At 37.6% G+C, this 10,394-nt stretch overlaps 1 non-coding gene across 1 annotated transcript; it reads left to right on the top strand.

Annotated features, from left to right (window-relative positions):
• The first annotated feature begins 9,749 nt into the window (after positions 1-9,749).
• Positions 9,750-9,857, top strand: LOC131219816 (small nucleolar RNA R71). Its single transcript, XR_009158459.1, has one exon. It is a non-coding gene; the product is annotated as a small nucleolar RNA R71 (small nucleolar RNA).
• The last annotated feature ends 537 nt before the right edge of the window (positions 9,858-10,394 follow it).

Genomic DNA, 10,394 nt, shown 5'->3' with positions numbered 1-10,394 from the left:
AGTATAAATAAGAAACAAAAGTGAGATTTTGAAAACCTAGAACCAAATCACATAAGCAACCGATCAAATAAATTCTTTGTCTATTAAACTGAAGCATAATTTCTATATTAAGTTTTTCAATGTGCTCAGTGAAAGTCAACTTCCCGTATGAATAATATCAATTCATCAAGTTAGCCATGCCCATCGCTGCAAGATCAGTTTGGACCTCAAGTACTAATTTCGAACTTAACCCCTTTCCTTCTTGTTCTAGTTTTTGATTTTATATCAATGATCAATTTTTATTCATTCTTATTATTTTTGCATTCTTTTCCAGTCTTTTCATTCTTCTCATTCTTTGTCATGACCTCTTTGTCGATTTCCTATTTTTTAACTTGTTCTTGTCTTCTTTTAAGGTGGATAAAATTCTCCAAACTCGATTCTCTCTATTTATTAATGATTCACATACTAACAATCAGAAATTCTAGCACATCTTACAGAAGGTAGATTGAGTGTAATGTGTCTTGTAATTTAAATTAACATGATATTCAAACTACCTCTTAATCAATTAAGCGCAAGCACTTAGGTAAAATGTTACTTAGATGATTAGACTCCAGTAATTTAAGATTCATTCTCAATCTTATCATACCCAAAGCACTCTTAAGTACACCATTAATTTCTTCCCAAACAGATTTCAACTTATAACAATGGAAATTTTAAAATTTTTTGCTCAAAACTGAGAAAATACTGATTAGGTTACCTAATCCCCCATCCCCAACCGAAAAATCTCCATCGTCCTCAATGTTAAAAAAAAAATTAAGCATGTGATGCAAAAGAGACAATGACAAGAAGAGGGAAGTGATGGAACAGTAATACCTGAAGAAGGAATTCTGAGGCTACTTCTTTCAATGATCTTAGTGCGAAGATGGGTTAGCACAAATAAAACTCAATAGAATATAAGCAAACTATCCTAAAACAACGAAAGCAAACTACCCTAGTTCTATGATGTAACATCCTGAATTTTCACAGCCAGAGTTTATACTCAGGCCTAAGAAAATTGGGTGTAAAACTTAGATGCTTTAAAAATCGCACCTTATTTTTTTAATTTGGATCACATCCACATACATTCATGAAGGTAACATTCACGAGAATAAAATTGACTATATTGATCATTTCATTAGAGTAAAAGAATAATCAAATGCCCTCTTAATAAGAGCATATTGCATTAATTGAGTTTGTAGTGGAAGTATGAAATTAAATAGTAAAACTATCTTCCTATTCTTTCAGTATGATCTTCTATAGGGAGATGGTCCTTTAAGTCTTCAATCTGTACATCACTTGCATCATCTATACAATTGGGAGAGGGTTAATGCCCTGATCATAGTGATGCTCATCCTTTAAGATTAACAGTAATTCAAGATATTCATAAAAGCAGTGTAAAGGTTCTGATACGTCCTATACTCCATAACTACAAGAGGTATCAATATGCACAAGCAATCTACATGAGATGCATGCCTAGCAAAGTATATGTGGTTTATCACAATTAGCAATCGCCACAATGTGGAATACGATTATAGTAATCTGACTCGCCATGCATCTCATACTCTAGAGATTCGCTAGCGTTCCCACGTTTAACATGGATTTATGTGGTTATCCTAAGATGAACACAACACATGATCGAGTGAATCACACAACCTGGATTGGAGTGACTAATTGCGACATCCAACTCCCAAAAGAAAAAATTGAGTATCGATTTACATACACTAATTTTTACACCATCACCCATGAAACATGGAATTACGTGTCTCCCTGGGGCCATAACTGAAAATGCATTACGTCCACGATATTTATTCGATTGCTGGAAGAGGGATTCCTAACATAGTACTTGCATCAAAAGAGAGATCCATTAACTTATGAGAGTTTAGGAATATCAATACGCATGCCCATGCCCTTTAAAACTAGATAGCACAAAGCCAATAATATAATGAGAAGAGTGGCAATGGCCAACCTAGCAAGATAAGAGTGGTAATGGCTAACGTAATAAAGAGGAGAGTGACAATGGCCAACTCGATAAATTGATAAAGACAAGGGAAGGCCTTGTATCCATCGCCTCACATAAATTTATAAAGGTCACCTATAAACAACATTATACTATAATCTCAATGGGCAAATAATTGATGGTAAAACATATAATTGCAGGAAGAATTCAAAGTAACACGAAAGCATGTTAAATGAAAAATAGAAATAACGCGAAGACATGTAAAGGTAAGATGAAACAACATGATGGCATGTAAGGGCAAGGTAAATATAATAACTTAAATTAATCTAAGACTAAAGGATAAAACCCTCACCTTGGTTGCTTGATCGTTCACTATCAAAATTATGTGTTTAGATGCAGGCGTTCATCCTAAATCATACGTCTTGAATGATTAAAGCTAATCTAGGGTTTAGTATGTGGTGAAGTTAAATCTAGATTATTATAAATTAGAATTCGGACTAGAGGGGGTTGTTATCTCACCTTGATTGGTCTCATGATTCTAACCTGACAGTCTAATGTTGATGGATCATATCTGTGACCAGCCGACCCTTGTCTTCTTCTTCTTCTTCTTCTCCTTCTTTTTTTGGTAGAAAAGTCCGGATGCTCCGAATTAATTAGCCAGCCAAACTAAGCTGAGTTAACTCGGTTAAACGTCCTCTTTCTCTCTTCCTCTGTCTCTCTCTCTCTATCATTTCCTGTCCTTTCTCTTCTTGCTGATGTGTCCCCTAACTTTGGATGTGGGATATTTATATAGATTTGGAGTTTCAGGAACCTTCTTGCATAGAGTTAAAGGGGTGTGTAGTTAGGTAATGTTCCCTATGTAACTTGTACGCTGGATGTAGCGTTGCTTTTGCTCCCATTAATCCCAGACCTCATACGATTCTTTCTACATTCTTAAAGGATGAAATCTGTTTAGGTGGGCCATCAGTTGAAGTGTCATGATTGCCTGAATGATTGGTAGAGTAACCTCTTCGTCGGGGGGATGGTGCGAAAGGAAAGAGATGAGCAGTAAAGGAAATTCCAGCTTCTGGGACGTGGAGGACGTTCCGATTCTTTTGGCATTCTTGGCTAGGATCGGAATCCCCTCTCCTCCAATTTGGACGGTTTAGATTAGGATTTGGCTCTTGGTTTTGGTTGTGCTAGAGTCTTGTGGAAGGAGTCTAACTTGATTTCTCTGCTGGAGATGGTGGGGCCCACTTCCGATAATCTTTCGGAGATCCATTCCATTTATTGTTTTCATAGGGTCTTAATTGGTTATGGCCTCAAATATGGTCTTGATCTAAGTTCTAGATGGGCCCCATGTTGTAGGGACGCGGAAGGGGAAAGCTACCATCGAGTCTAATTTCGTTGTTTACTGTTACAGCGTGTGGACGAAAGTTTCTCCATGTTGCTGTTCAAAATAGGTGGGGTTCATTTGTGGTTGGCTTTTAGAAAATTTACTCCCTTCACCACCTTTGTCATAATGTGTTGTCCCATGGGTCAAAGTATGAAGTAGATCTGAGTCCTACGTGGGCCACACCTTCAAGAAGTGTGTGAATTCCTCACATCGTTAAAACCTTATACACGTCTCTGTGACATTTTGTAATTTCACGTAAATTGATTTCTTTTGTGTGGAGTCCACTGTACTATTTGTAGTTGCACAATCCGATCTGTTCATTGCGTCAAACACGCCCTGTTAGGATAAGGGTCCGAAAATAGAACAAATTCGTTGATCGGGTGGGCCGCATGGTACAATTTAGCATCAACGATGGTATGTAATGTCATTGAATATTTACAATCTTATCATCCATTTCTCAACCAGCTTCTGACGTCCATTACATCGAAATGCGCTGCCTGAATTTCTTAAAATTTGGCGGGCATTCATCATTATTTGTGCTCTTTCCATCGATCCAGTTTGGGCCTCGATTTTCCAAGGATGTCCAAGATGCTCCTTTAGTGGCTTACATACTTCGTATTTCAAAATAACGTTTGTACACCTCTGATTGAAAAGTTACCGAGTAGTTTGGACCTAAACTCTAAGATTTTCACGATGATCGATTTACCATGATGTTCACGTGGCCCGTTTAGTGGATCCAACCATGAGAGATGGTTAGATGACTTGCTAAAAATACGGGAACTTGATGGTTAGCACTTTGACTATGTACATAGGTGGATGTACGGTCAGTTTTGTAAATGGATGGATACACGATGAGGTTCTGGAGTGATTAGGGGTATGACATGTATACCGTTAGATTTGAGTGACTTGTTCACATGTGTAAGTTCCTCGAATTATAATTCTAATGGTGGGTTAAGCATATTCATATGGAGTGAATAAGATAAATAGATCAAAATCTTAATCTGATAAGTGTACGAACGGATGAAGAGGTCAAGTAGCTAGTTTACTACGATCTAAGGGTTGAAATTTGATGTGTATGGTTAATTTGTGATAATTAGGCATAATATAAATTTTTACATGAAACGGATCATGGGAAATATGTGATCTAGAATTTAGGGGTCTAGGTTAATGGCATTTTCATAATTATTGCTGATCTAAGAGTTTTGTAAAATCTAATAGTTCTACATGGTTCTATGACCATTTCTAAACAATTCTTACTAAAGAACTTACATTTAAATCATTATGGATAAAGAGTTATTCACCAATTTAGTTAGGGGAAGGTACTTATATTAGACCACATGATCAACAGTCGGATGACTTGATTTATGGATGAAGATCATTCTTAATCGGTCAGATTCACATTGGAGGATGGATGTAAGGTTAGGTTAGATAGATTGGTACCATACACATATACATAATAGGCTAAATTCATGATAACACTCAAGGACTTTCAATACTCAAGTATTGCAAAGTTCGGGGTGTTGCAATGTACCGCCCTTAAACAAAATTTCATCCTCAATATTTATTTATTTGTTTCACTTGTACTAATCCGTTATGTTTAGTATTTTACTTCATCTCATGTGAGGTGGATGTACATGTATAGGCGTGAGTGTAATTGGTTACATGGAAATCGAGACGCTATCTATGAAAGCGATAAACCTACTTATACCTCCATCAGACTAAGAGATCAATCTTGCTAAATAGGATCAATTAGAGGTATGGACATGTCATCTGAATCAAAAATTTTAGCAAATGGCTTTAATCGATGTCAATTTACTTTGAATTCGTTGCTATTGTTTGGATTCCGAATCTCAATAGGCCCATGAGGATAGACATTAGTAAGAGTGAAAGGGCTAGTCCAACGAGATTAGAGTTAGCCCAGAAAGAGATGTAAATGAGAATTTTATAAGCGGACTTTCTGACCTGGTGTGAATGATTTTTGAAGAATGTGTTGGTTATGAAATACCTTTATCCTGTCCTTGTAAATTCTCGAGTTCTCATATGTATCATTCTGGATTTCTTCAAGTTACTTCAACTGAAGTTTGCGTAGCAAGCTAGCATTGTCCAAATTGAAGTTTAGATTTTTTATAGCCCAGTAGGCTCTATGTTCCAACTCCGCAGGCAAGTGGCAAGCCTTCCCATAGACGAGTCTAAAGGGTAACATTCCAATAGGGGTTTTGAATGTAGTACGGTAAGCCCATAAGACATCGGTTAATCGGATTGACCAATCCTTATAATCAGGATTAACTGTCTTTTTCAAGATGTGTTTAATTTTTCTATTAAAAAAATTAGCTTGCCCACTTGTTTGTGGGTGGTATGGAGTGCTCACTTTGTAGGAGATGTCATATTTCTTTATTGAGTTCGCAAATGGCATATTACAAAAATGTGAACCTCCATCACTAATGATGGCTCGAGGTGTTCCGAACCGGGAAAGGATGTTTTCTTTTAAGAATTTACTGATCATTTGATGATCATTGTTCTAGCACGGGATCACTTTGACCCATTTAGTGACATAATCTACAGTGAGAAAAATATATAAAATTTTAAAATATTGGGGGAACGGTCCCATGACATCAATGCCCCAACAATCAAATGCTTCAATGATCAGAATGGGTTTCAAAGGCATCATATTTCAACGGGACAATGCTCCCAATTTCTGACAGCAATACAAGCTTTACAAAACTCATGAGTGTCCTTCAACATAGTGGACCGGTAAAAGCCGCACTGCAGAATTTTAGCCCTGGTCTTTTTAGAAGAAAAGCAACCACCACAGGCCTGAGAATGATATAAGGAGATGATACTCAGGTGTTCATTATCTAGCACACATCTTCTTAAGATTTGTTCTAGGCAATATTTAAATAAATATGGATCGTCCCAGAAGAATTTGTGTACCTCGGTAAAGAATTTTTTCTTATCTTGCATAGTCCAATGTGTCAGCGGGAAAGCTGTAGCAAGATAATTAGCAATATCTGCAAACCAAGGTGAATGGGAGACTTTGAACAATTGTTTGTCAAGGAACATGTCATTTATATGTGTCGACTCAAGGGAATCAGAGAGATCAAGGTGGGAAAGATGGTTAGCCACTATGTTCTCTACTCCTCTTTTTTTTTTTATCAAATTGAATTCTTGGAGTAAAAAGGATCCATCTTATTAGGTGGGGCTTAGCATCATTCTTATAAAGGAGATACTTGAGTGCCACATGATTTATGTAAATGATGATCTTGGGTTCAATCAAGTAGGACTAAATTTGTCCAAATTGAATACCACGACTAAGAGTTCCTTTTCCATAGTGGAGTAGTTCACTTGGGCAAGATTTAGAGTTCTACTTACATAATGAATAACGTAGGGCTTTTTTTTCTTTTCTCTGGCCTAAAACCACCTTAAGAGCATAATCAGATGGGTCGCACATAAGTTCAAAAGGAATGCTCCAGTTGGGTGGCTGCATGATAGGTGAAGTGGTTAACATGCCTTTGAGCTTAGTAAAAGCTTCCTGGCATTGCTCAATCCACTCATATGCCACATCCTGTTGAAGTAGATTATATAAAGGACGAGGAGGTGACTAAAGTCCTTTATAAATCTTTTGGAAAATCCAGTGTATCCTAAAAAGCATCGCACGTCTTGTATGTTCTTGGGTGGACGTAAGTTAGAGATAAGATCAATCTTAGCCTTATCTACCTCAATTCCCTTGGATGAGATGATATGTCTAAGGATAATTCCCTTACGAACTATGAAATGACACTTCTCCCAATTCAGTACCAAATTATTTTTCTCACATCGCTTCAACACACATTTAAGATTCTCCAAACAATCACTGAAGGATGGACCATAGACAGAGAAAACGTCCATAAAGACCTCTAAATATTGCCCCATCATATCAGAAAAAATACTCAACATACATTGCTCAAAGGTGGCAAGGGCATTACATAGCCCAAATGACATCCTTTGGTAAGTAAATGTGCTAAAAGGACATGTGAACGTGGTCTTTTCTTGGTCTTCAATGGCTATCTTGATCTGATTGTAACCTGAATATCCATTAAGGAAACAATAATAGGTATGACCAGCTAGCCTTTCAAAAATTTGATTGATGAAGGGCAAAGGAAAGTGGTCTTTCCTCGTGACGGTATTCAATTTTCTATAGTCAATGCACATTCTCTAACCAGTAGTAACTCTAGTCAGCACAAGTTCATTAAGGACATTAGCTACGATGGTGATTCTGGACTTCTTAGGAACCACCTGAGTAGACTCACCTATTGACTATCGGATATCAGGTATATATTACCCACATCCAATAACTTAAGAGCCTTAGCCTTAACCACTTCCTTCATATAAGATTTAATCTACGTTGTGGTTACCGGGAGGTCTTCGCATTATCCTCTAGATAAATGCAGTGAGTACAAATCGAAGGGTCAATTCCCTTGAGGTCCCCAATCGACCATTCAAGGCCTCTCTTATGCTCGATGAGAGTAGAAATGAGCATACTCTTTTGTTCTTGCTCAAGGTGGGAAGAAATCATCACTGGGTATGTCTCATCTTGACCTAAATAGGCATATTTCAAATTAGGGGGCAAAGGTTTTAGGTCAAGCTTTGGTGCCTTGAGGTTAGATGGTAGAGGCACTACATCATTTTGGCGCAATTCTTCAAATTGTGGTATCTATCAATTAACTTCAAGTGCTAGCACAGTATCAAGCATGACACCCATCTCCCTAATCATATCCTCATCAAAATCATGGAAGTGGGTCAGGCACATCTCTAGAGGGTCAGAGGATAAGGTCAAAAGTGTCCTATCTTCCACAAAAGAGTTAATCATGTTAATGTCATGGGAATCATCATCATCCTATAACTATTTGTCTGTATTAAAAAAATATTCAAATCCAATGTCATATTTCTAAAAGATAAACTCATGACTCCATTGTTACAATTAATGGTTGCATTTGATGTGGCAAGGAATGGGCGGCCAAAAATGATAGGAATTTGAGTGCTCATGTCCACAATGGGTTGAGTATCTAGGATGATAAAATTTACCGGGTACTAGAATTTATCAACCTGGACCAACACATCCTCAATTACCCCTCTCGGTACACGAACTGAATGATTAGCAAGTTATAATGTGGTTCGAGTGGGTTTCAATTCACCTAAACCTAGCTGTTCATAGACCGAGTAAGGAATCAGATTTATGCTCGCTCCTAAGTCAATACGTGCATGCTCAATCCGGTAATTCCCAATTACACAAGGGATGGTTGGGCTACCAGGATCTTTTATATTTTTGTGGTACATCTTGCTTGAGGATGACACTCACTTTTTCTGTTAAAAAAATTTTCTTTTTAATATTTTGCCACCTTGTGGTCGTGCGTAAGTCTTTTTAACCTTCACTTGTTTCAGCAGCTATAGAATGTCTAGAGTTAGAGAGAGGTTTTGGTGCAATCAACCGTTGGGGGAATGATGCAATCAGCTTGCTTTGGAGTTCCGGTTCTAACTCTTATGAAGTGTTACTAGATCATCATTTCATCCACTTCTAGGTCCTTAGACTTTTCAGTCATTACTGGAATAGATTTTTTAATTATCTTCCCACTCCTAAGAGTGGTGATAGACTTAGCTTGCTCCATTTAATTTGAAGATCTTGGATCACTTATTCCGTATTGCAATTTAAGATTGGGGAAAGGTTGGGTTGGAAGAATCCTTTTTTCCCCAATTGATTTTTTTTGTCTTACGCCCTTGTATGGCCTTTAAAAGGTCTTGAAGGAATACATTATACTCTGATTGAGAAGCTCTTAGTTTTAAATATGTTTCCAGACCGGATCCTCTTGAGGTCTCCCTTGATTTAATAATTGGTTAGAGATTCCTTGAGGAGTAGTAGTTTGTCCATTCCTCCAACTAAAATTTGGATAATTTCTCCAATTAAGATTGTATGTGTTAGAGGTAGGTCCATTGAAACGTCTTTGGTAGTTGTTCACGACATTCAATCGCTCGTTCAGTGCCTCTTGAAATGTAGGTATCGTTGGGCAATTTTCAGTTGTGTGTATGTTACAAGCACAAATACTGCAAATAACTTCCTTAGCCTTATCCTTCTTAAGTTTCATGGCCTCAAATTTCCTTACAAGACTGACCACTTTAGCATTTATATCATCATCCTCTTTCAGCAAGTATATCCCACCTCTCTCCCTTGCTTGAGTAGGCTTAGATGTGGTTTTAGATTTTGGGGAGATGTCCCATGATTGTGCGATTTCAGCGAGTTTGTCAAAGTAATCCCACATCTCACTGACATTTTTCTTCATGAACTCCCCATTGCACATCGTCTTGATGAATTGGCGCATGGAAGATGTCAGTCCATCATAAAAGAAAGTTGTTATGTGCTACGTTTCAAAACCGTGTTGTGGGGCATGAACTGACGAGATCCTTGAACTGCTCCCAACATTAAAAGAATGTTTCATCTTCTTTTTAAGTGAAGTTCAAGATTGATTTCCTGATGGTGTTCGTCTTATGGTTTGGAAAGAATTTTTTTTACGAACTCCTTCATCATGTCATTCCATGTGCTAATAAATCGCGCACGTAGTGCGTGCAACCATGTCTGAGCTTTTTCTTTTAAGGAGAAAGGAAACATTTTCACCCTGACCGTGTCCTCAGACATGTTAGGAAAATATAAAGTGGCTATAACCTCATCAAATTCTTACAAGTGTAGGTATGGACTTTTAGATTCAAGTCTAAGGAACTTTGGAAGGAGTTGGATCACTCCAGGTTTAATATCCATGTTTCCTGTGTTTTTTTGGAAAAACCATACAAGAAGGGTGCTTACCCTCGCCGATTGTAAGTAATCTCGTAAACTATGAGGCGGGGGTGCATGGTTACCTCATTCTCATCCTGGACTTTCGCAACTCGAGATTGTGATTGATTCTCCAATTGATTTACAGGTTGATTTGTAGCCATAACCTTAATAAGTATGAGGATCTCGAGTGGTGTCTAATCCTGTGATGGATAGATAACCCCTCAACCAATCCTCCTTCACTCAAG

Source organism: Magnolia sinica, chromosome 11 (genome assembly GCF_029962835.1).
Source record: "Magnolia sinica isolate HGM2019 chromosome 11, MsV1, whole genome shotgun sequence".
Taxonomy (NCBI): Eukaryota; Viridiplantae; Streptophyta; class Magnoliopsida; order Magnoliales; family Magnoliaceae; genus Magnolia; species Magnolia sinica.
Note: the sequence above shows the minus strand (reverse complement) of the source record. Positions and strands in the feature narration are given on the sequence as shown.